Source organism: Equus przewalskii, chromosome 17, assembly GCF_037783145.1.
Source record: "Equus przewalskii isolate Varuska chromosome 17, EquPr2, whole genome shotgun sequence".
In the NCBI taxonomy this organism is placed as follows: Eukaryota; Metazoa; Chordata; class Mammalia; order Perissodactyla; family Equidae; genus Equus; species Equus przewalskii.
This window is the reverse complement of record NC_091847.1, coordinates 22,591,148-22,614,089: the sequence shown is the minus strand read 5'-3', so window position 1 is coordinate 22,614,089 and position 22,942 is coordinate 22,591,148. Positions and strand designations below refer to the sequence as shown.

General features: G+C 37.1%; 1 long non-coding RNA gene across 1 annotated transcript in view; it reads right to left on the bottom strand.

Annotated features, from left to right (window-relative positions):
- The window catches only part of LOC139076697 (uncharacterized), a 40,400-nt gene extending 39,818 nt beyond the window's left edge, over nt 1–582 (bottom strand). Inside the window, exon 1 of the long non-coding RNA XR_011528584.1 lies at nt 179–582. This is a non-coding gene — a long non-coding RNA (uncharacterized lncRNA). The remainder of the gene's footprint in view (nt 1–178) is intronic.
- Between the last annotated feature and the right edge of the window lie 22,360 nt (nt 583–22,942).

Here is a 22,942-nt window from a genome sequence, read left to right as displayed (position 1 = left end):
GGCAGATAGAACTCAGATTCTCTGTGACTTGCCCTGAAACATCAACCCTTTATAAAGTAACGAAAAGACTTGTTATGAAGTGGTATCTTCTAGAAGGTGGCCTTAGGGCCTGGCTCCTGAGAAGTGTATTACCAAGAAATCACTGAATGAGATTACAAAGTTTTTTTTTCAAAATTACCTAGTTAGCAGAATCATAAAGGCTGAGAGGAAGTTTAGTCCAAGGCAACATAGTCAATCTTCTTGATTCCTCGAAAGCTGAAGCTGAGCAGCATAAGCCCCAGAGTTCGAATAAAGACTCCTAATGCAATTCTTCCCTTTGCTAAAATTTTCACTGGGAGAAAGTTACTTGAAAATTTGGAAGTCCTCTTGGGATTAACTTCTCCCCCTTCAAATGGGCTTCTCTACTTAATATACAACTTTATTTCTCACTGCCAATATCCCTCGAAAGATATACTTCTGTGATCAACATAGACACATCAACCAAAATTGGAAAGCAAATTCAGAGACTGTAGAAACAATTATCTTCACTCTGGCTAATAAACACACAAAGCTGGTTCTTACCTACAGGTCTTCCAACCTGTCACTTCCCTACTAGAATCTCTCCCTTTGTCATCTTGGTCTGGACAAATTCTTCTCAGAATTCTACGTTCTGGTCAAGCCTCAAGCTCATCATCAAGCCATGCATGACTAATTGTTATATTTTTCTGTAATTTTCCTTAAAACACTTCAATTGAGGCATTGGTTGAAATACACACACACACACACCACTTTAGAAATATATAGTTATCATTTAAATGTGGAAGCAATTTTCATCTCTGCTCAAACCTAGACACTCTACTTTTATCACAATGTATGCCAGGACATCATTTTCCAATGGAGATTCTGTGTGAAATGGATAAAAATATTGTTAGACACTCCCACTCTTTCATGGACAGGGTATAAAAATGTACCAGACTCAAAAGCTATACCTTTGGGAATAGAGCCTTACATTTGGAATATGAACAAGTCCCACAGCAAACCACTTGTGGAAGGATATTTTCACCTGAAATAGAATAGATGTTTGGTTTCCTTGAGTGAAATTTTCATGAAAATTGTTAGTGGCGTACATGAAAAAGCAGAGCTGACACTCCACTATGTAGGGAGGACAAGTTTTATGAAGAAATTTGTGTGTGTCTTGTGATCAATGCCTGTAAGTATGGCCTGTATGTATGGCCGAACTCATTCTGAGACTTGCTTTTTTTTTTTTCCTGTTTGGTAGTGAAGCTGAAAACAAGAAGATGCGTAATCCTCATCAACTTTAACTATTGGAAGTCACCAAAATTCTACCAAAATCTACCAAACCTAATTCAGTAATTGTGAATGACCAAGTTGTATAAACGTGCAACAAGATTCCCTCTTCCATCCCCAGTCATCAGACTCCCCAGGTATTGTTAGCTGGAACACATGATATAGAATTTAGTACAGGAATACATCTGCCATCTTCCCTTTTCCCACAGTTCTCTGTCCCCTTTCTAAACTTCCTGGCTCTCACTGATTCCTGCTTTATCTGTTTTATTCATTATTTCACTTCTTTCAGTTTTCTCTTTCAGTTTTCAGTTATCACCAAACTGAAGGCACACTGAAATGGTGTGGGTAAAAAGAGCATAAACTTTAGAGCCTTATGGTGCTATGTTCAAATTCCAGCTAAACAATTTCCTAGCAGTTTGACCTTGTGCAAGCAATTTATAGTACTTCAGTATGTTCCATGTAAAATGCATCTAATTACGCCCAACTTACTTGAGAAATTTCTGAGAGATAAATGTGATGGGGTGTGCAGAGTGCCTAGCATAATAATTGACAAGCAGCACACTCTCTAAAATTGTTGGTTACCTTCTCTTTTACTTAGTATAGTACTGAGCATAAAGTAAGAACTTGATAAATACTTGCTGACTGATTGATAAATGTAAATGAATTTTTCAATGTAGATTAAGCGCTGTTTTCATTTTGGTTAAATATATTTCATTCTCACCTCCAGGGTCATGTCACAATTTTCATGTCATATGATATGGGAGTAAACACAGATCACTGATCATTTAACATCCAATTAATATTTTTGAAAGAAGACATTGCCTCCAGTACAAGCCAAGTAATCTAATAAAAAACAGGTACAAATGACCAGTATCTTTTGAAACACTTCACATTTTTAAGAATAATGTGCTTAGGGTCATGATCACTAACAATGGTTTACATATTCTTTCTTCAAGTCAATATGCTCCCCTTGCTTGTTGTCATTATGTTTCTCAACTAATGTCAAAAATGAAATAAAACTCAAGATATAAAAATTAAACAAGAAGTCTATCTTAATTATACTAAGAGGGGTAACTAAAAGAAAAATAAATCATTCACTTAAAATCAAATAGTTCAAATCACCTCTCATTTATGAGGAGGCAAAAGAAACAAAATGTGTATAATTTTTACATTTACATAAACCTAACTTTCAAGTATGTACCTACAAATGAAATGTCAAAAGAGCACAAAGCATAGAAACACAGGTAAACAAAGTGTGGCACATTTCCATTTCCCTGTCTTGTTTAGTGAACCACAAGTCAATTATAAGTTCTACTTTTTCTGCCTAAAATGACTTCTGCAGCGTCTGGGCAAAGGTTGTCTCTAGCATTGACTACTTCATATTCCCCATCTCCCCTTTCTCTGTTTGTCATTCAGGCTCAAATAATGTAACCAAGCAGGGAAATTTTAGCTGTCCAACACACCAGACATGATGAGATTTTGTCACTGTGGTGAGCTATTTCATCTGTTTGTCACTGTATCTTTGGAACTGAGAATACTCACGTATGCACGCAGAATTGAAATATTTAAATGGCTTCTTTCTTTTTTCATACATGTTTTAAGCCATTTTAATAATTTTTAATATTTTATGTGCATTCAATCCACATCAGAAAGAACTAATTTTAAAAATTAGTCTTTTTTCCTCAAAAGGATACTATTTCTTTACTGTTATCAACTATGGAACTGTGTTCACATTATCAAACAAAGATACATGGATTATGGTCTGGGAATCTTTGCTGCAGTTGAAGTTTCCATCAATTTCTGCATTCTGAGTTACACAAAGCTCTGACAATCAACATACTGCAAAACAATACTGGCATTGTTAAGGCAACACTCAACACACAGAAAGCGCCAATACAAACTGGCTAAGACCAAATACACAGTCGTGTGGAAAATGACAATTTTGTTTTATTGTCAGTAGGCTAAGAATAGACTCTGTGTGTGTGTGTGTGTGTGTGTGTGTGTGTGTGTTGGTTTTTAGGCTGTGTGTTAGGAATGATACATGTGTTGGTATCCTAAAAATTAAAAGAATTCTCAGATCTTTGTCAATGTGCCTCCTCACACTAATATGCACACAATCTAATGTGAAAATAGACATATTTAAAGCGTAGTAGATACAGATCTGTCTATCCCAGTATAAAAGAATTTTTAAACATATTTGCCTTGCTATCCTTGACAGTGGATCAGTGGGCCAAAATTCCCTGGGTTCAAATCCCAGCTTCTCCCTTACTAGCTCTGTGATGTAGCAAAAGCTACTAAAGTCTATCTCTTTCTCGCATGTAAAGTGGGCATAATAGGAGCGTGTAACTTATGGAGTTTTGTGACAATTAAAGGGGTCAGTCAATACATGCAAAGTACTTATAATCGAAAGTGTCACATAGTAAGTGCCCAATAATTATTGTGGACTTATTGTTTTTTTCCAATAATAGATATTTCTCTTAATTCATATCAATTGCTTCCATTTTGGTTTCCAGAGGAGTTGCAAAACAACTTCTTTATAGACCCACAGAATATGATATTCTATATGATCTGCTTCCAATATAATTAATTATAGAAAAAATACATTGTATTAAGTGTTCAGTATGTGCCAGTCAACAGTCATTGTGTATGTATCCATATATTAGATATATACACATTTAATCCACTAAATTAGGTGCTATTATATCTCCCACTTTATAGAGAAAACCAAGGCACGTAGAAACAAATAACATTTTACCCAAATTGTTACGATAAGTATATTTTAGAGCTGAGATGTGAACCAGATCTATCTAAGGCCAACATTTGTGCTCTTAACTACAACCTACCAGTGAACCGGCATTCCAATGAAAAGATATGGTGAACAGTTGACCTGCACAAATTTATCTTTCTAAGTGCTAAAGCTACTTGCTCTGTGCATAACTCATTTTGTATATTCTCTCTTGTATAAGATATGATCATGGAGAGTGGAGAGTCACACTTGACATGTATTTGTGGAATTAAATTATTTAAATTAAGTGATATGGTACTTTTGACTTTTTCTTGAAGTTCTTGATTTACAATTCTTTAATTACTTTTGTGACTTTTCTTGACCCTCTCCTATTTCTCTAAATCTCTTTTAAGGTGTGAAAACCAAATAGATATAGTATTCTAGTAAAGGCATAAGTAATGCAAATTCTAACAGATGTTTCCGTTTTAAGAAAAAAATTTCCTATTATTATACTGCAGCTCAGTTTTTCCCAACATTCTGGGAAAGCTTAGCTTTCCTTTAACATGGGAAAAAATGATTTCCTACTTTCACCATCTTACCTATATTTATCCTTATTTGCAGGCAGCCAGTTTCTAAGCTCTGGGAGAAAGCTAAATGTCTGGGCAAGCTTTTCACAAAAATGTATTTGAGTCCACTAGTCTCTCAAGTTATCTCTTAGAAATGGGTTCTATGCACAAAGAATTTAACTATAGCTGCGTCTTGTAGATTCCCAATGCAGATTTAAAAATATGCACTTCTGATTTTTGCTTGATCCAGCTTTCCCCAGTTTGGTAGTCACAGAGACTTTTTTCTCATAGCACCTATGAGCATCCACTACCATCACTAGTAGGGGGCACAGCTAACTATTGGTCTCATCTCCCCTTCTCTGTTGGCCCTGCTAACTCCACACTGGTAAATTTGGGTACTTTACAGAGAAATAGAAGAGTCTTTGGGAAAGAGAATGATATCTAGTTACTTGATATGAAATATAATTTAATTTGTGACCATACTTACGATAACTAACATAGAATTAGGATTTAAGACCACAGAAGATGAGCTTGTAGTAAGTTATGGGAAGAGGTTTCTGAGTTATGATTGTTCAATCCTGATTTGGTCACCTGTGAATGGAATCCGTGCTGACCTTCCTCAGGGTCCAATCTTTAAAGATGTGGGATATAATGTTAAATGTGAGTAAGCACATTTTATTAGTTATGAAGCACTGAATTAGGTTCTGGGAGATAAATAAAAATTAATCAAGGACAAGATAAGCTTTTATAATCTACATAGTGATCTATCTGCACATAATACTACATTAAAAAAAGTGATAGGGACCATAAGAACAGTGCAAGTAAAGTGCTGAGAGAGTTTAAGAAGGAAGTAATGCTTTCAATTCTTCCTGGAAGTGATACCAATTCAACTCTACTATAAAGGATGAGTAGAACTTAGACACATCAAAATAAAAACTACTTAGGTTAGCTAGTAGAGAGACATTCCAGATAAAGGAGAAATATAAGCAAAGACATAGAAACCGGGTATTAATGGGAACTGCTGAGCTACTCATAGAGTTGATATGAAGATTAAAGTAGATAATAGTGGATACTTCTGCTTTAAGTCATATCAGACTATATAATTTGGGTTAACCATCCCACTCAGATAGAACAAACTGGAAAAAAATATTTTTAAAAAAAGTATGGATTATTCAGTTGAGTTCCTGTTTCTGGTCTTACATAAAAGGAGCTTAGAAGGCATCAACAACAAGAGAAAAGCTGAACAAACTGAAAATCAACAACAATTCTTAGATCAATCAGAGAATTTAGGTCACAGGGCAAACTGCTGCCCACAAAATTGGAAGAACAGGGAAACCCAGAAAATCACAGTTCACCAGAGCAGAAGCCCCCACCCGCGAGCAAAAGTCTGCACCTGGAACCAGCACCAGGTAAAACAGAAACTGTAATTGAAGGGCTGGAGGCTCAGTATAGGCGAGCATGAGAGTTTAAAACTTTCCTGAGTTTTATATCCAGGAACCTCTCCAGGTTTTCAGAGTGAAGATTGAAGAAAAACTCTGCTTCTGGTGAGGAAGTGGGGTTGGGGGTGGGCAGGAGAGGAAGCAACCCTTTTAAAATAGGCCACAGCACACTGTTCACCTTGACAAAAGCCTGCCCTCAAGCAAAACTGTTTTGCCAAGACTATTTTGGCACCTTGTGTTTTGCCAGAGCCTAACAAACCGGAGGGGAGAATACCTAACTTCAGCCCTCTCTAGCCTTCCACTTGGGGGAAAGGAAAGGCTCTCTAAAAGATGGAGACATTCTGGAAAAGGCAAAATTATAAAGACAATAAAAGGATTGTAGTTTTGAGGTGTTCTGGGGGAAGGAGGGAGGGATGAATAAGTGGAGAACAGGGCATTTGTAGGGCAATGAAATTATTTCTATATGATACTGTAATGGTGGATACATGTCATTGCACATTCGTTAATACCCAGAGAACATACGAAATAAAGAGTGAACCCTAATGTACTCTAAGAACTTTAGTTGGGAATAATGTATTAATATTGACTCACCAATTGTAATGAATTTGCCACATTAATGCAAGATATTAATAATAAAAGGAAAACTGTGCAGGGTGGAGGGGCTGTCATATAAGAACTCACTAGCTGTTCAATTTTTCCGTAAATATAAAATTTTTCTAAAATATAAAGTTTATTAATTTAAAAAATAGATAAATTATATGGTAAAAAATTCATCAAACTGCATTTTAATTGGGTGTAATTTGTTATATGCAATTTAAACAACGCTGATTTTTTTAAAAATAGCATTATAAAAAATACTTAAAACTATACTTGAAAAACAACAAAAAGACCTGTACACTGAAAACATTGCTGGAAAAAATTAAAGAAGATGTAAATACATAGGGAATTATACCACGTTTAGGAATTGGATGACTCAATATTGTTAAGATGTAAATTATCTTTAGATCTTTAAATTATCTTTAAATTGATCTACAGGTTCAATGCAATTGTCAGAATCATAGCAGACTTTTTGTTTTAGAAATACACAGGCTGATTCAAAAGTTCGTATGGAAACGCAAAGGACTTAACCATATCCAAACAATCTTGAGTAAAAAAAAATAATAATAAGTTACAGGACTTCAAGACTTAGTATAATGCTACTGTAATCAACACAGAATAATATTGGCATAAAGATAGATAAATAGATCAATAGAACAGAAGAGAGAACTCAGAAATAATCCCTCAATTGTATGTTCAACTAATTCTCAATAAATTTGCTAAAGTAATACAATGGGGGAATGAAAGTCTGTTTAATAAATCATGTTGAAATTCCTAGAGCTCTAAATAAAAAGCAAATTTTACTTCAACCCATCCTACACAAAAATTAATTTTAGATGGATCATAGACTTTGGCATTAAAAATAAATCTTTAAGCTTCTGAAAGGCAAAAGAGAAGACAATATCATTACAACTTGGAAGTATGCAAAAGTTTTTTAGAGGACACAGAAAGCCATAACCTTAAAAGAAGGAAAAAAGGTAAATTAGATTTCATAAATTTTTGAAAATTCTGCTTATCGAAAGATACTGTTAAGAAAATAATCATCTAGGGGCTGGCCTGGTGGTGCAGCAGTTAAGTTGGCACGTTCTGCTTTGGCTGCCCAGGGTTCACTGGTTCAGATCCCAGGTGCAGACCTAGGCACTGCTTGCCAAGCCATGCTGTGGCAGGCATCCCACATATAAAGTAGAGGAAGATGGGCATGGCTATTAGCTCAGAGCCAGTCTTCCTCAGCAAAAAAGAGGATGATTGGCAGCAGATGTTAACTCAGGGCTAATCTTCCTCAAAGCAAAACAAAAGAAAATGATCATCTATAGATGAGAGAAAATATTTGCAAAGCACATATCTGATGTAGAAGAAAAAATATATACATCTGTATATATTTGTATCTTACAACTCAGTAATAAGTGACAAACCCATAGCTGATATGCGTAAAGCACTTAGGACACAGACTAAGAGCACAATCTGTAAGGGACATTCCATGGGTTCAAATCCTAGTTCCTCCACTTCCTTGCTGTGTGGTTTGGGGTAAATTGCTGTAATTTCTTTCGGCTTTAATTCCCCATTTGTACGAAGGGGACTGTAATTGTACCTACATTCTAGTTTGAGGTTTAAATGAGTTAATCCATGTAAAAGTAATTAAAATAGTTCTGGCACACAGGTATTATTAGATGTGAACATTGTCATCATCTTCATCACCATGAGAACACTGAAAGGGCAAATGAAGAACAGTTGGGAAATATGTTTGACTAAATAGGTAGAAATTTAAAAGCTAATAAGAGGTGACTAAGCGCTTTGTGCTTTATTCTGTGACACTGTAACACTAAAAAAATATTAATACTATTTTGAGATACTATTATCATAATTTTACAGATAAGAACCTGAAAGCTGAAGAAATTCATTACCATGTCCCTGATCACACAGCAAGTAAGTGAAGAACAGAAATTCAAATACTTCACAAAGCTTCATCTGGCAGGAGGGGATCAAATGGATTCAAAAGGGAGAAAAGTCAGCAGGTAGGAGGGCAAATTAGAAGCCTCAATATTCCCTGCAAATGGATAAGGGTTGTGATAGTGGAAATTGAAAATTGGGGATGGATGAGAATCAGCAGGATTTGAAAAGAGATTTAATGTGACAGCAAAGGAGGAATCAAAGAGGAGTCCATGCTAGTTAGGACTGGGGGACTGGAAAAATGGTGGAGCCGTAAGCAAAAATAGGGACCACTGAGGAGCAGCAGGTTTGTGCTGGGAGCTGAAAAATTTAATTTCGACATAGTTTAATTGTGGGGTTAGCACACTCATCATCATGATGAGAAACATTTATTAAATATTGCATTATGCAAGCCTGTGCTTAACACAGCAAGCTAAATGATGTGCCCCTAAACTCTCACAGTGGGAGGAAAGGGAGGTAAATTCTGCCATATGGTGCACAGCAGAAGGGATGCTGGGGAAAAGGGAGAGGAAGGTGAGACTGGAGCATTTGGTGACCTCCCTCATGGTGAAGCCTTGGGGAGTTTAGAGGCTCTTTGAAATCCATGACAAACAAAAGGAAAGGGGAGGCCGACTGGCAGGATGGAAAGAAACTCAGATCAATTTTACCTGTGATGCATCCTGTCAGAACTCCCTGAGCCTGGCCCAGGTTTCCCAGAGCCTGAGGTTGGGACAGGCTGGTGTGGACCTGGTACCAAGCTGCAGGAAGGGAGCTGAAAGATTTGTCCAGGAACAAAGCTGGAATCAAGCTAAGCTGTGAGGCAAGACCAGGTGCAAGGCGACGTGAAAGTTAAATCACCTAGGCGAGAACAGGCAGGCTGGAAACAGAGAGAGAGGGGAAAGAGGCGGCCTGTGGAGACAATCCACGGCCGTCTGGCATTTCAGACTGTCTTTTTATAGGGAGCCTCAGGACTTGGCTAAAGCCGACAAAGGAGTTTGTTACAGAAACTGAGCCTGTTCAGACACAACAAAATGGGCAGAGACTTCCAGGGTGGCAAAGAGACACACAGATGGAGGTGAGGAGCTAAGAACAAGGAGTACAGCTTACGTTGTTCTCAAACTAAACAGGAACCCAAAAGCACCTTTATAAATCTTTTCCTCAACTTTTTTTTTTTCCTTCAAACTGCTTTGGAGATTCCAACCCTTTTTTATTTTTCTAAAGAAAGCCTATCTTGAAATCCCATCTTTTACAAATGACACACTCTCCCACAGAGCTCTTTCTCCAAGATTTGAAAGCTGGCATATGGCTGTGAAGAGGCAAGTCCGGGCTGCCTCTGCCCATATCATGCGCATCTCGTACATAACAGAGGACTTTCGGCTCCCTGGCTGCCGATCTCCCATCTTTCATCTGCACCAAATTCACAATGATGAGGAAGAAAGGAAAGCAATTTAATTCTCAATGGTACTTGATATAGCTGCTGTAAAACATCATTTCTGCTTTATACCATGTAAGCAGTAATAACACAGGAACTCTGAAAATTGTCAGTTGGACGGTAAAAATGGTGCAAGGAAAGTTTCACAGAATAAATCTGTGTAATAAGAAAAAAATCTATATGTTACAGTGGGTTTTCATCAAAGATTCCAAAACCACCCACTTATCCTCTGCAAAGAACTTGTTACAGCTCATTTTCTATCTGTGTATGTAACTCCATCCCAAGATGAGCATCTGTCAAGCCTGGAAAGCATAACATTTATAATATTGTTTTCATTCTTGACTGAACACATAAAAAGCACAAAATCTAGTTAGAAGAATGGCATATGTGCGTGTGGCTTTTCTCAAAGCCTTTGCCACAGGCTCTTGCACACCCTCTTATATTATTTACAGGCTACTTGGGGGTTTTGCTTAGAGACTTATGAAAGAAGTGAAACAAATCGTTGGAATTTCTCTTCAGGTGGCTGCAGGAAAGGCAAGAGAAGGAAAAGTGTTACCCAGCTGTATGTCATCTTGACATTTTCATTTTTAAGTGTCTTATTGACATCATATCCAAAGCTACAGTTTTTGTTTTCCTCAACCTGGAGTTTGGAATCTCAAAGCCTGCCTGGGTAATTTCCCCAGCACCCCAACCAGAGGTCCTCTCTGTGGTAGTTTGACTCTGATTTGGAGGAGGGTGCTGCCAGCTAGGCAGTTTACTTTCTCTGGCTCTAGTTGGGAACTTTTAACGCCATTACCCATCTTTATTTCTTAAACCCATGCCAAGACCCCCATCCGTTAGGATATTTGTAATCGGCTTTGAGATAAATTTATTCTTTTTCTAAGGCAGGTTGTTCATCCTCGTTGTTGTAATTCTCAAGAAGGATAAATCCTGAGACAATCTGTTAATTTAGTTGGAAACAGATGGGGCGAAGAGAGAAAAGAGGCTTCAGGAGCATTTTCTCACTCCAGAAATGATATTTGAAGTCTTTGTTAGTCACAATTTTACCTTCGTAAATGTTCTTCCCCAGCACCTGACACAGCATTAGACCCATCTTAGTAGTATTGTGGAGTACTTTGTCAAAGGGGAACGGACTTGTGGTGCAAAAATCTTGACTTTGGATAGCCATTCCATCACTTATTAGTGGTGTGACCTTGAACACATTGTCTCATTTTTTTCTCAGCCTATTTCTTCATTGGAAAAACGGTGATTAAAATACCTACTTGGAAGGATTTTATGAGGATAAAATGTATTAATGTATGTGAAGCATCTACTTCAGTGCTACATTAAATAATCTGCCCTTAAAACATTATTTATTTATTGTATTATGGTAGTCATCTAACAATATTTTCTGACGTACTAAATAATTATTGCCTGGGATCAGAAATGATGGAGGTATATCAAAAATCAGGTACAGGAAAGCTTCTGTAGCTCCTATCTACTCAGCATGCACTTGTAAAATATGGTATTTTTCTCACATGGATTTCCAACAGGGTTCCTCCAGGGCTCCATTTTATTTTTCCTTACCATAACTCAAGGCCATGAGGAAAGGACACCAGGTGAAGAAAGCATTACTCTCCTTCAGAGAAGCAGCTCAGCATCTCTCTCATCCTATTAGGGGACGTAAACCTGTTTCCTGATAGTGATATCCTTATGCTTTGCTGTGATGTGCTTCATACATTCTATATGCCATTCCGATTTTATCAAGGTAATTTAAAGAGTTGTGTGTAATCCTCAAAGCACTTTTCAGAACAATGCTTTGTGTAAAGTCAGTTAAGCTATCACTTCTCTTTGTCACTTCATTTTGGGTGGGCTACTTTTTCCTAGAACAGTGTTTCTCAGTCTTGGTTACACATTAAAATCACTGGAGGAGATTTTTTAAACGTCATGCCCTGGCTGCACTCTGACCCGACTATACCGCACTCTCTGGAAGGGTGGTGAAGCTACAGGTATATTATAAAATCTCCCTGGGTGCTTCTAATGTGGAGACAGGGGAGAGAATCACTATCCGAAATCACAACCTACTTTTCCTGAGCTAACAGCTAACCTAACTGACCAAATCAGCTTAAGAGACCATGTCGGGTGAATAACTGAAAACAGTATGGAGGCCGTATTGGAACTTTACGGCCACGTGATAGGTGAATAATATTTGTGCAGAGCCTGCATACCTCCATGGACTCATTATTCCCATCTCCTAGATCTTTCAACACTGAAATTTTCCTGCTCAGATCTCGTCTTTTATGGGCTTAACATTTGTTTTTTTCCTCAGGAATCAGATAAACCAAATCATGCTAATAAGAGAAGGAGGCGATAGACACATTTTAATTATTTTCTGAGGATTAGACTTATTTTTTTCTTTCTAATATAGATCTAATAGCAAGAATTTCATACAAGTGTGAGAGTAAAAATAGCCAAAGCAAGTAGAGGCTGTGAGATACTGGAAGTCCGTAATAATAAGCAACTGATTACTTTGGTACAGTGGAAAAAACATGGAGTCTGAAGATCAGCGTTCAAGTGCAATCTTTTATTCGAAGAAAATTATTGAATTATAGGCACTGTGCTATCCTCTGGGTACAAAGCAGTGAATAAGACTGTTAAGGCTCTTGCTTTCATGGAAGTAGCTAGATAAAAAGGAAAACAATAACCTTTCCTGCCCCCCAAAAGCAAAACATTTCATATTGTGATAAGTGAAGCTAAAATGTAACTAATGAGACACTGGTGGATGTACTAGAAAGTGACAGTAGCAGAGGATGTGGAGGTAATTAGAGTGTTCAGGGAGAAGCTATATGAGGAGGTGATGTTTGGTTGAAACCCAGACGATGATGCGAACTCAAACATGCAAACATCTCATGGCAGAGATCTCCAAGCAAAGAGAAGACTGTGTACAAAGACCTCCAGGGGGTGAATAAGCTTGAAGTGTTAAAGGTACAGAAAAAAGGCTACTGCATCTGAAGGATATGGACAAGGTATGGGTGATAAAGGATTTCAGCACTATCTTCCTCCAGACAGTCCTTGCCTGATCTCATTGAAGTATCTGCTAAATTTCACTCCATCAGGGACAGAGAGGTTTTCTCTGACCATCCAGTCTTAAAAGAACATTCAACTACACACACACACACACACACACACACATCTTCTTCTCCTTTCGTTGTTCTCTTCCAACCAATATGTCAGTTCCATGTGAGCAGATACGGTATGGATCCTTAGGGTCATATGATAGTTTAATAATATTTTACAATGAATGAATGAATAAAAGAGGAAGGCAGAAATCATATTACACATGGATTTGTAGCTTTGTAGTTCATGGTAAGGAATTTGGATGTCATTGGAGTATACTCAGCAAGGGAGTGCTATGGTCTAAAGCATAATTTTAAAAGATTATTCTGGTCTCTGTGGAGGGAAATGGTCTATAGGGAGATAGGAGTAGAAGCAGGGAGAGAGTTAAGGGCTTCCTGCTGTAGTCCAGATGAGATTAATAATGATTTGGGCAGTAGCATAGTGGATCTGAGGATAAAATCAAGTGGACTATTTAGGTATTGGTGAGGGTTGAAATGTCAAGTAGACATGCAAGAGGAAGAGTTGTATAAATAGACGAAGGTCAGTGGAGAGGTCAGGGCCTGAAATATAAATGTGGGCTGTATTATCTTATAGATGGCATTTAAAGGTTACGTGACTAGTGAAATCATCCATGGAGAGAGTTTAGATAGAGTACTAAAGGGGGCCTAGTACCAAGGCTTGGGGAGAGTTCCATCATCTGGAGGCAGGGCAGAAGCAGAGGGGCCAGCAAGCCCGACTGAGAAGTAGTTATTGGGATAGGAGGAAAATAAGAAGAATCTGGGATTATAAGAACAGAATAAAATGTTTCAAGAAAGGCATGATCAGCTGTGTTGAATGATGCTAGAAGAAGAAATAAGAGGAGGATAGAGAACCGATTGATGGCTGTAGAGAGATGTTGATTTTTGAGCCATCATTATAAGAGCCATTTGAGTAGAACCAGCTGAATAAAGTGGACCAAAATAGAAGGAGGAGGTGGGTATTGAAGTCTGTAAGTCCACTTATTAGGGAAATAAGCTTGGGAAAGGTTTGGAGGCTGTTTACTCTTTTCTGAACCAGGAGTAGCAATGGAGCAGGTGCTCTACTGACTTCACAGAGTTGTGAAGCCTTTGTGAGACTACACATGTGAAAGTTTCTCTCCACAACCTTAAAGTATTTGCAAAATATTACCATAGTTGTTATTATTTTGTGGAGGATGAATACTGTTATTCAGAGCACCTAATGATAATCTGAAGCATCTGAGAGCATACTAGTAGGATCCAATGAGTTGAGTTTCTCCAATCTCTAAAATGTCAGGTTAGATGGAATGCTTGTGGGTCACAACAAAGGAAAAAATATCCCCCAAGCGTGTGGGTGAACAGTGTGACAGGATTATACTAATGGCCAGAGTATTGGTTGTGGGAAATGCACCCTAATGTATTTTCCCAAGGAGGAGAGAGATATTTTCTGGAGCAGTGGCTCTCTACCCTAGCTGCACAGTGAAATCTCCTAGGGAGTTTTAAAAAATGCTGATGCCTGGGTCTCACTCCCAGAGATTCTGACTTAATTGGCCCATGGTGCAGCCTGGGCATTGAATTTTTAAAACCTTTCCAATTGATTCTAATGTGCAGTCAAGGTCGAGGATCACTGGAGTAAAGACAAATAATTGCATACACACCTAGCCCAAAGAACACATTCTCCTATCAAGACAATCCAATAAATCCTCAGGTCCAGCTCAGGCTCTTTTTGCCTTGACTTCCTCGCGCTGCATTTTGTAATTCTTTTTTTGCAGAGTACTAAATTCTGTTGCTCCTTAAAGGCAATAGTAACAGAAAACGAATGATTAAAAGAATGATCAATGCATAGCATTTATAGAAAAGAAGAAAAGAAAAATCCAAAGTTGGTTTTTAATATAACTATTCCCTTCGCTGGGTAAGTAATAACAGCTCAAGGGAGGTTGGACAAAACTCTACACTGATAGCTTTAACTTATTAATGTGTAAGTTATTTCCTTAAATTCCCCATTGCTGATTTTTAAAGCACTTTTTTCATTCACTTTACTAGAGGCTGCTCGTATTTAATCTGAGGTTACAGCGCTTTCAACATTTAATTAAAAAAAAGGAGTATATTTTTCAAAATTTTCTCTAATTATATTCCCTTCACTAAACACATGAAGGTGTGCTCAGCACACCAGTTTCCACAAGTAATGGAATGTTTTTTCAACTTCTGTAGGGTTAAGGTTTTATAGCTGTTTTTCATTATGTTTGAATTTTTAGTTAATGTAATGGATCAAAAAATCAATGTTTTTTCAGTTGATATTTATGCGCATCATTAAGCTATTTGGTTTAAAATATGAGTAAAGAAGACAGTGAAAAGTGTATAAAGTCTCAATATTTTGAACCACTTGAGGATGTGATGGTATGAGTTAGTAAAATGACTAATTTATAGACTGATTTAAAGGAAATGCAGTCAGACATTCAAAATCATCCAGTCACTGGCCAAAATGAACAGAAGCAATAATCTTAGCTAGTATCTACAAAGAGCCAAGTGTATTCTCTGCACATATAAACATTATATAAGCATTCATACATATAATCCTCATACAAATTCTATGAGGTAGGTACTTGTGTATGCGTCTACAGATGAGGATACTGAAGGACAGAGAGGTAAATAATATACTCAAGCTCCCACAGCTGCCAAGATGCAGAGCTGGGATTCCTCGTCAGGCAGTCTGGTTAGGAAGCCCCTATCTTAACCACACCTATACTGTATTAAAGAGTACGCTTTGCATAGAAACAATCACATACTGACTCACCCACTGAGGTTCACGTCATTCAAAATATATTCTTATGAGTGGTAAAAGACTGAAATTCCTGAGCCACAAGCATTTTCATCTCATTGTATATTTCACTAAAGTTCACAATAATAAAATAAATGTGTCATAGAGGAAGACTGGCTGCCAGCTTTAGGCTGAGTCCTACATGATTTCACTATCTTGAAGTTGTCACCACATATGCTCTGGTTCTTAATTTTACAGATATGAAAACTCAGTTGTGTTAGTGCACTCAGAGTTGATCAAGCTGTTGGAGACTGATTTATTAAATAAAGTTCCAGAATGACAATTTATTCATTGTATTATTAGGGGCTATATTTACCTTTTCAAAGATTACAATATTCATGTCTTCTGCTCAGGGAATTTTCAGTGCTCCTTGAAAACTGAATTCAGTTTATGAGGTTTCTTGTTGAACATGAACACAATGCAAAGGAAATTGAATGGAGCTTTCCAAAATAAGGATCTTTTTTAATATAACATAAATCACTTTTATTATAGAGGAGTGGAATATACAAAACATATCTCTCAAAAAAGCTACTACACAAAAGGGCTGCATTTTAAGGTTTTTTTTCGGTGATAAAGACAATAATTGATATCATATATTTTAAAGAATTTTACGTTAATTTTTACCTGATGATATAGTTAAACATGCTCAGAAGTAATTAAAGGTAAGTTATATAATTTATATATATAATTATATAACCATATATGATTATAATTAAATAATATAATTATAAAACTGTCTCAGATTATAAAAGTAATGCAAAAGTAATACATGCTCAATATAAAAAAAATTCACAGAAATATAAAAAACATAAAAATTTCTTATAACTCTAACATTTTGATTCAGTCCAGAAATATTGATTGCGCACCTGCTATGTATTAAATATTGGGCAATCAGCAATGCAGAAAGCACTAAAAGAGATGTCAGAAAAATAAACGGTCAATTAGCATAAAGCATGATGCGCTATTATGACATAATTATAGGATTCATGGGAGCACAAAAAAGGGGACCTAACTCAGAGAATGCTTTCTGATTCAGCAACATGCAAGCTGAGACCCAAAGGTGAAACAAAATTAATAGAGAAAAAGCTTAACTTATTTAAATACTCAGGCAGGCATGTTGGAAGGCAGTCTGGCAATCCTTAAAAGGTTAAAGATAGAGCTAGCATATGACCCAGCAATTCTGCTACTGGGTTTATACCCAAGAGAAATAAAGACATGCTCAGGCAAAAACTTGTGCGTGAATGTTCATGGCAGTATTATTCATAACAGCCAAAAAGTGGAAATATAGCAAATGTGTATTGACAATACATTGTTATATATTGAGGCGTATGGAGTAACTTCTGATTCAAAACTGATTCGGCTTGAACTAAAGAAGCTTAATTTATGGCCTATCAAACATACATTGCATATCTACTTTAACCGTTAAAGTAAAGAATGCACTCTCTTAAGAATGCAAACTTCCCCTCCTATGGCAGTGTCGGTAGCGCAGGCGTTAGTCTCTTTCCTGAGATCAGGGTCATGTTGACTTGTTGATTTTCAACTGAATACCTCTGTGAAACTTTGATGAATATGTATCCTTGGTGGGTTTAATGTATCTTTATTGTTCTAAAAATGTATAAGGCTGTACTGAAAACCATGCTTCTCTGGAACACTTTCTTCCTTTCTCAAAAATGTCTTCCTGGATTAGAATTCTCAGTTTGACTTAAGTAAAACTTTATCTTTCTTATCTATAGAAAGCTTATTGGTTATTTTGCCTCAACACTATTGAATGATGAATGGATAAATAAAATGTGGTATATCCATACAATAGAATATTATTTCCCCAGACAGTGAGAAACACTGATACATACCACAATATGGGTGTACCCTGAAAACATTATGATAAGTGAAAGAAGCCAGTCAGAAAAGACCACATAGTGTATGATTATATTTGTATAAAGTTTCCAGAATAGGCAAATATATAGAGATACAAAGTAGATTGATTAATCACTGCCTAAGGCTAGTAGGGCGCAGGGGTGGGGAAATAAGAGGATCGGGAAGTGAAGGCTAAAATTTGTGGGGTTTCTTTCTGAGGTAGTGAAAATATTCTAAAATTGGTTGTGGTGATTATTGTACAATTCTGTTAATATGCTAAAAAAACAATTGAATTGTACACTTTAAATGAGTGAATTGTATGGTACGTGAATTATATCTCAAAAAGAAAACACACTTGGAACGAGGTATCATGTTAAGTGCACCTCACCTTAGATAGGATTTCCATTTTCAGGATTTTGACAATCCTCAGAGAAATCCTATGAGGCACATTGCAAGAGCTTGGATAGGAAAGCTATATTTCCAAGATCCCCCATTTATAATTAATGATTATTAAGAGTCAGGGGTCCTACTCAGGACTTTTAATTTCACACAGAGTTTTCTTTGGAATTCTTTACAGCTGACCTAAAAGGACTCATTATTTAGTACAAACAATATAGTGATACGATGTTTTACACATAATTAATAATGTTTATGTTACCTTAAATATTTTTTAAAAAAATAGAGCTGAGAGAAGAATAAAATTATGATTGCATTAACATTAGGCACAGAGAGAATGTTAGAACATTTTCTAAGGTATTGAGCATTGTATTGTCATGTGCTGATGAGGAATGAGAGATGAGGCTTACTGGCCAGGGAAGTGAATTTGTTTCACCCAGAGGGACAAACTTAGGCTCTGTTCATCATGAAAGATAAGGGGTCAGGTGGCAAAGGGAAGTCACTTTAGAGAATATCCAAGTGGTATATTTGGGGGAGGAGAGATGAAAATGAATCACCTGTTGAAGAGGAAACTTCTGTCCAAATGAATGAATCCATTCTGTTGAATGAATAAAGAAAATGTGATATACATACATATATATTATATATAATGAAATATTATTCAGCCATAAAAGAGAAGGAAATCTTGGGGCTGGTCCTTCAGCCTAGTGGTTAAGTTTGGCATGCTCCACTTTGGTGGCCCAGGTTCAGTTCACGGGCATGGACATACACCACTCATCAGCAGCCATGTTGTGGTGGCAACCCATACACAAAATAGAGGAATATTGGCACAGATGTTAGCTCAGGGCAAATCTTCCTCAGAAAAAAAGAAAAAAGAAGAAGAAGAAGGAAATCTTACCATTTGTGACAACATGGATGGTCCTTGAGGGCATTATGCTAAGTCAAATAATTTAGACACAGAAAGTAAAATACTGCGTGATCTCACTTATATGTAAAATCTAAAAAAGTAGCATTCCTAGTAACAGAGAATATAATGATGGTTGCCAGGGGTTAGGGGGTGGGGAAATAGGAAAATGTTGTTCAAAGGGTACAAACTCCAGTTAGAAAATAAATAGTTATGGAGACCTAACGTCTAGTGTGTTAACTATAGTTAATAATACTGTATTATATACTTAAAATTTGTTAAGAGAATAGATCTTCAGTGTTTTCATCATATATACACACACACAAAAGGCAACTACGTGAAGTGATATGTTAATTAGTTTGTGGTAATCATTTCACAATGTATATGTGTATCAGATAATCATATTTTACACTTTAAATATATACAATTTTCATTTGAATATACAAATTTACATTTGAAAATATATACGTTTTCAATAAAGCTTGGAAAAAAAGAGAAGAGACTTTTGGAGAATGAAAAGAATTAGCTGTCATCTCTGCTTGGCCACTTACTAGCTGGATGACTTCAGGAGAGTTACTTACCTCCCTGAGCATCAGCACACTCCTTTGCAAAATTGGAATTTCTTACTTCATTGGGTTGGTGTGAGGGATTAGTGACTTACTTTGATTAACACCCTCAGAGAGGTGCGTGGTACACGACAAGGGCTCCGTAAATGTTTGTTGGCTGTTGGTGAAACAACTTCATACGCTGCAGGTGACTCATCCCCTGGGATTTGCACCCAATCTGATCTTGATTTCTCCTAGACACTTTTTAGCTCATTTCTGTTCTATTGTGTATTCTTCATTCCTTTCCGCCTGTAGAGGAGGAAAAATAATTTTACTTCTACCCTTCTAGGTTCTTGGCCGAGACCCTCCTGTATTAAAAAGACAAATTAACAGGAGAAAAACAAATTGAATTATGTATATAAGTACAGGAACCCCACAAAGATGAGTCAAAGAACAAGAAGGTTTTATACCTTTTTTGACATACCTATGTAAATACACTTTAGAAAAAGAAACAATAAATTTGCGAATAATTGACAAGAAAAAGGGGTTTGAGCGAGGGGTAGTAAAAAGATGAAAAAGTGACAAGGTTTGTTTATACATCCTTCTAACTCTTAAATTCCCTGTCTTGGTGATAAGGATGCCTTCTACCCTCTGGGTACAAAAAGGGTACTTTTCCTGCCTTCAGGGGGACAAAGGAGGGTCAAAGTGTCCTTCTTGCACTGGCTGTTTCTCAAGTAACTTTAATTCAGAATAATCAATTAGGCCAAAGTGGTGTATTTTGGGGTGACACCTTCTGAACCCCTGCAAACTCCAATCTTTCCCATTAAAAAAGCAAGTCATGTTCTAACCTACTTTCCTTTCTTGCTGTTGCCTTATCATTTCTTTTCATAGCTTGATCCTTAAAATAATTATTCACTCCCTCACCTCCCATGTATCAGTACCAAGAAGCTTCTGGCATTTAGCACCACTCCACTGAATTGTAAAGAGCAATGCCGACAGCTGCCTAATTGCCAAATCTAATGTTGTTGCCTCAGTCCACCTCTTCACTGAATTCTGGCAATAAAACTGCTGACCCCTCCATTCATCTCCCACCACTCTGTTTGACCCTCAAGAAACCGTATCTCCTTGTCTCATTCCCCAAAGCTGACAGGCCCTCTCAGTCTTTCCTCTTGTCTTTGCTTCTTAAATGTTCGTGTTTCCTAGGCCATTCCCTTTAGCCTCATCTCATACCCTGAATATGCTAGTATGTCTCAGACTATGGTCTCTGAAGCATGTGGAATATTGGAATCACAGCTGGGCTTGCAGGGTGGACAGTTAGCAAATCATGTAGCTTCCAGAGCCTCACTCCAAACCTGTTCAACGGCAATCACCTGGTACGCGCCGACTCCTTTGTAAAGACAGCTCACGGCAAGGTTTGCCTCTCTGTGAAGGCTTTTCAGACCCCTCCTCTCTCCCAGTACTGCACTGTCTACTACTATGATATGGTAGCCACTAGCCACATGTGGCAATTTAAATTTAAATTAATTAAAATTTAATTTAATTAAGATTTCAGTTTCTTAGTTCCTGTGCACCCACCACATTTCAAGTGCTTAATAGCCATGTGTGGCTAGTGGCCACCATATTGGATAGTGCAGATAGAGGATATTTCCCTCATTGCAGAAATTTCTATTGAACAGTGGTGCTCTAGTGTTTGAATCGACCTCTGCTTCTTTTGGGTTTTTCCTGTCTCTAGTGCACTCTTCTATTATATTACACACTACACTTGATGATCTTTTTATTCATGAATTCATCAACATGTTTGTATCCCGATTCTTCTCTAAGCCAAGGACCATGGTAAGTGTTGAAAAAAGAAAGACAAAGAAGGCAGGTCTAAACACATCAGGGTATCTTTATCAAGTAGAATGGGCCTTAGAACAAGACATATTCTTAATGAATATACCTTAAGAAAAATGGACTAGATAAGCATGCATAGACATGGATTGTGTCTTTCCGTTACTAATCTAAAATCAGTCCTTAAATTCATAGCTCGAAATTCAAAGCAGAATCAGCCATAAACGATCTAAAAAAACAAGCAAACTAAGCTCACAGATACAAAGAACAAATTACTGGTTGCCAGAGGTGAGGGGTGGAGGCTGGAGAAATGAATGAACTGTTTTTGTTGTTTAGTTTAGTTTAAATAAATTAAAGAAAAAAATAAAGAAAAAAACTACAAGACTGAGTCAACTTGCTGTGCTGGCCCAGTTTTGCCTGCCTCCTCCTCCCCGCTGTCCCCCACCCCCAGATTTGGCAAGGCCCATTCTCAGGAAGCCTGGCCCAGCCCGCAGGTGGTAACAGTAACCTTTAGCCAGAGCGAGTGCCGACCAAGAATCCAGTGCAGCTCTCTCCAGCAAAGACAGTTCCCAGATGAACCTGTGGAAAGATGTAAGATTTGCTGGCCACAAATTCTGCAAGTTTACTTTGTAAGTGTTGATCTTTCAAATGTGCAACATTTTAAATAAACCTGAGTAAGAGATTGAGTCAGGAGTTTACTCTGCAATCAATAATCTCTTGGCCGGATTTTGCCCTTTCATTGCTCAGTTTCTATCGCTGAGTCAATAATAACCCACCTTTGGGTCCCTGTGGCGACTTTCAATCAACTTTGGGACTTAGCATTCTTCATTTCAATAGGATCACACTGCCAGAATGGATGCTGCCATTCAATAAGCAGAAAGCAGCTGTTTCTAGGCACTGGCCTGGCCAGGATGTAAAATAGTGCTGTTGTCTGGCAAAAGGAAATTGTGCCCAGATGGCATATAAAAAGTGTCAGTACTTTGACTCATCATCTCCAAACAAAATATCAGGCAAAAACCAAAAAAATAAAAATAAAACAGAGTAAATGTATTATTGACCAAAATACTTGCCTCTGATATTCAAAACTACACCAACTAAAGATTTTAGATCTTCTTATATGATAATGTGAGTCTAAGTAATGTAATAACTTGACTGAAGTGCTACTGCTGTTGTATTAGAATTACCAAATTTCAAATATTAATTAGAAATCAAAGTTTAACCAAATTCAGTTGGTTTCACTATCCTAAAACCAGATTTAATTGTGTCTTAATCATTCTTAATATAAAAGAGTCATCATCCCCCAGCAGTCCCTTAATTATTTTAAATCTCTGAATACAATATGATGTCACACTTCTACAGTTCTTATTATAATTAGATCCCCAAAGACTTCTTTCAACCCGCATAAAATATATAGAAGCCCAAATAAAATATGAAAACAAACTATATTTTCCCAAAAAATAAAACTTCTGGGATTATATAATGGCATTTTTAAAAAGAATCACGTTAAGAAAGAATGGTTTGTATAATCCCA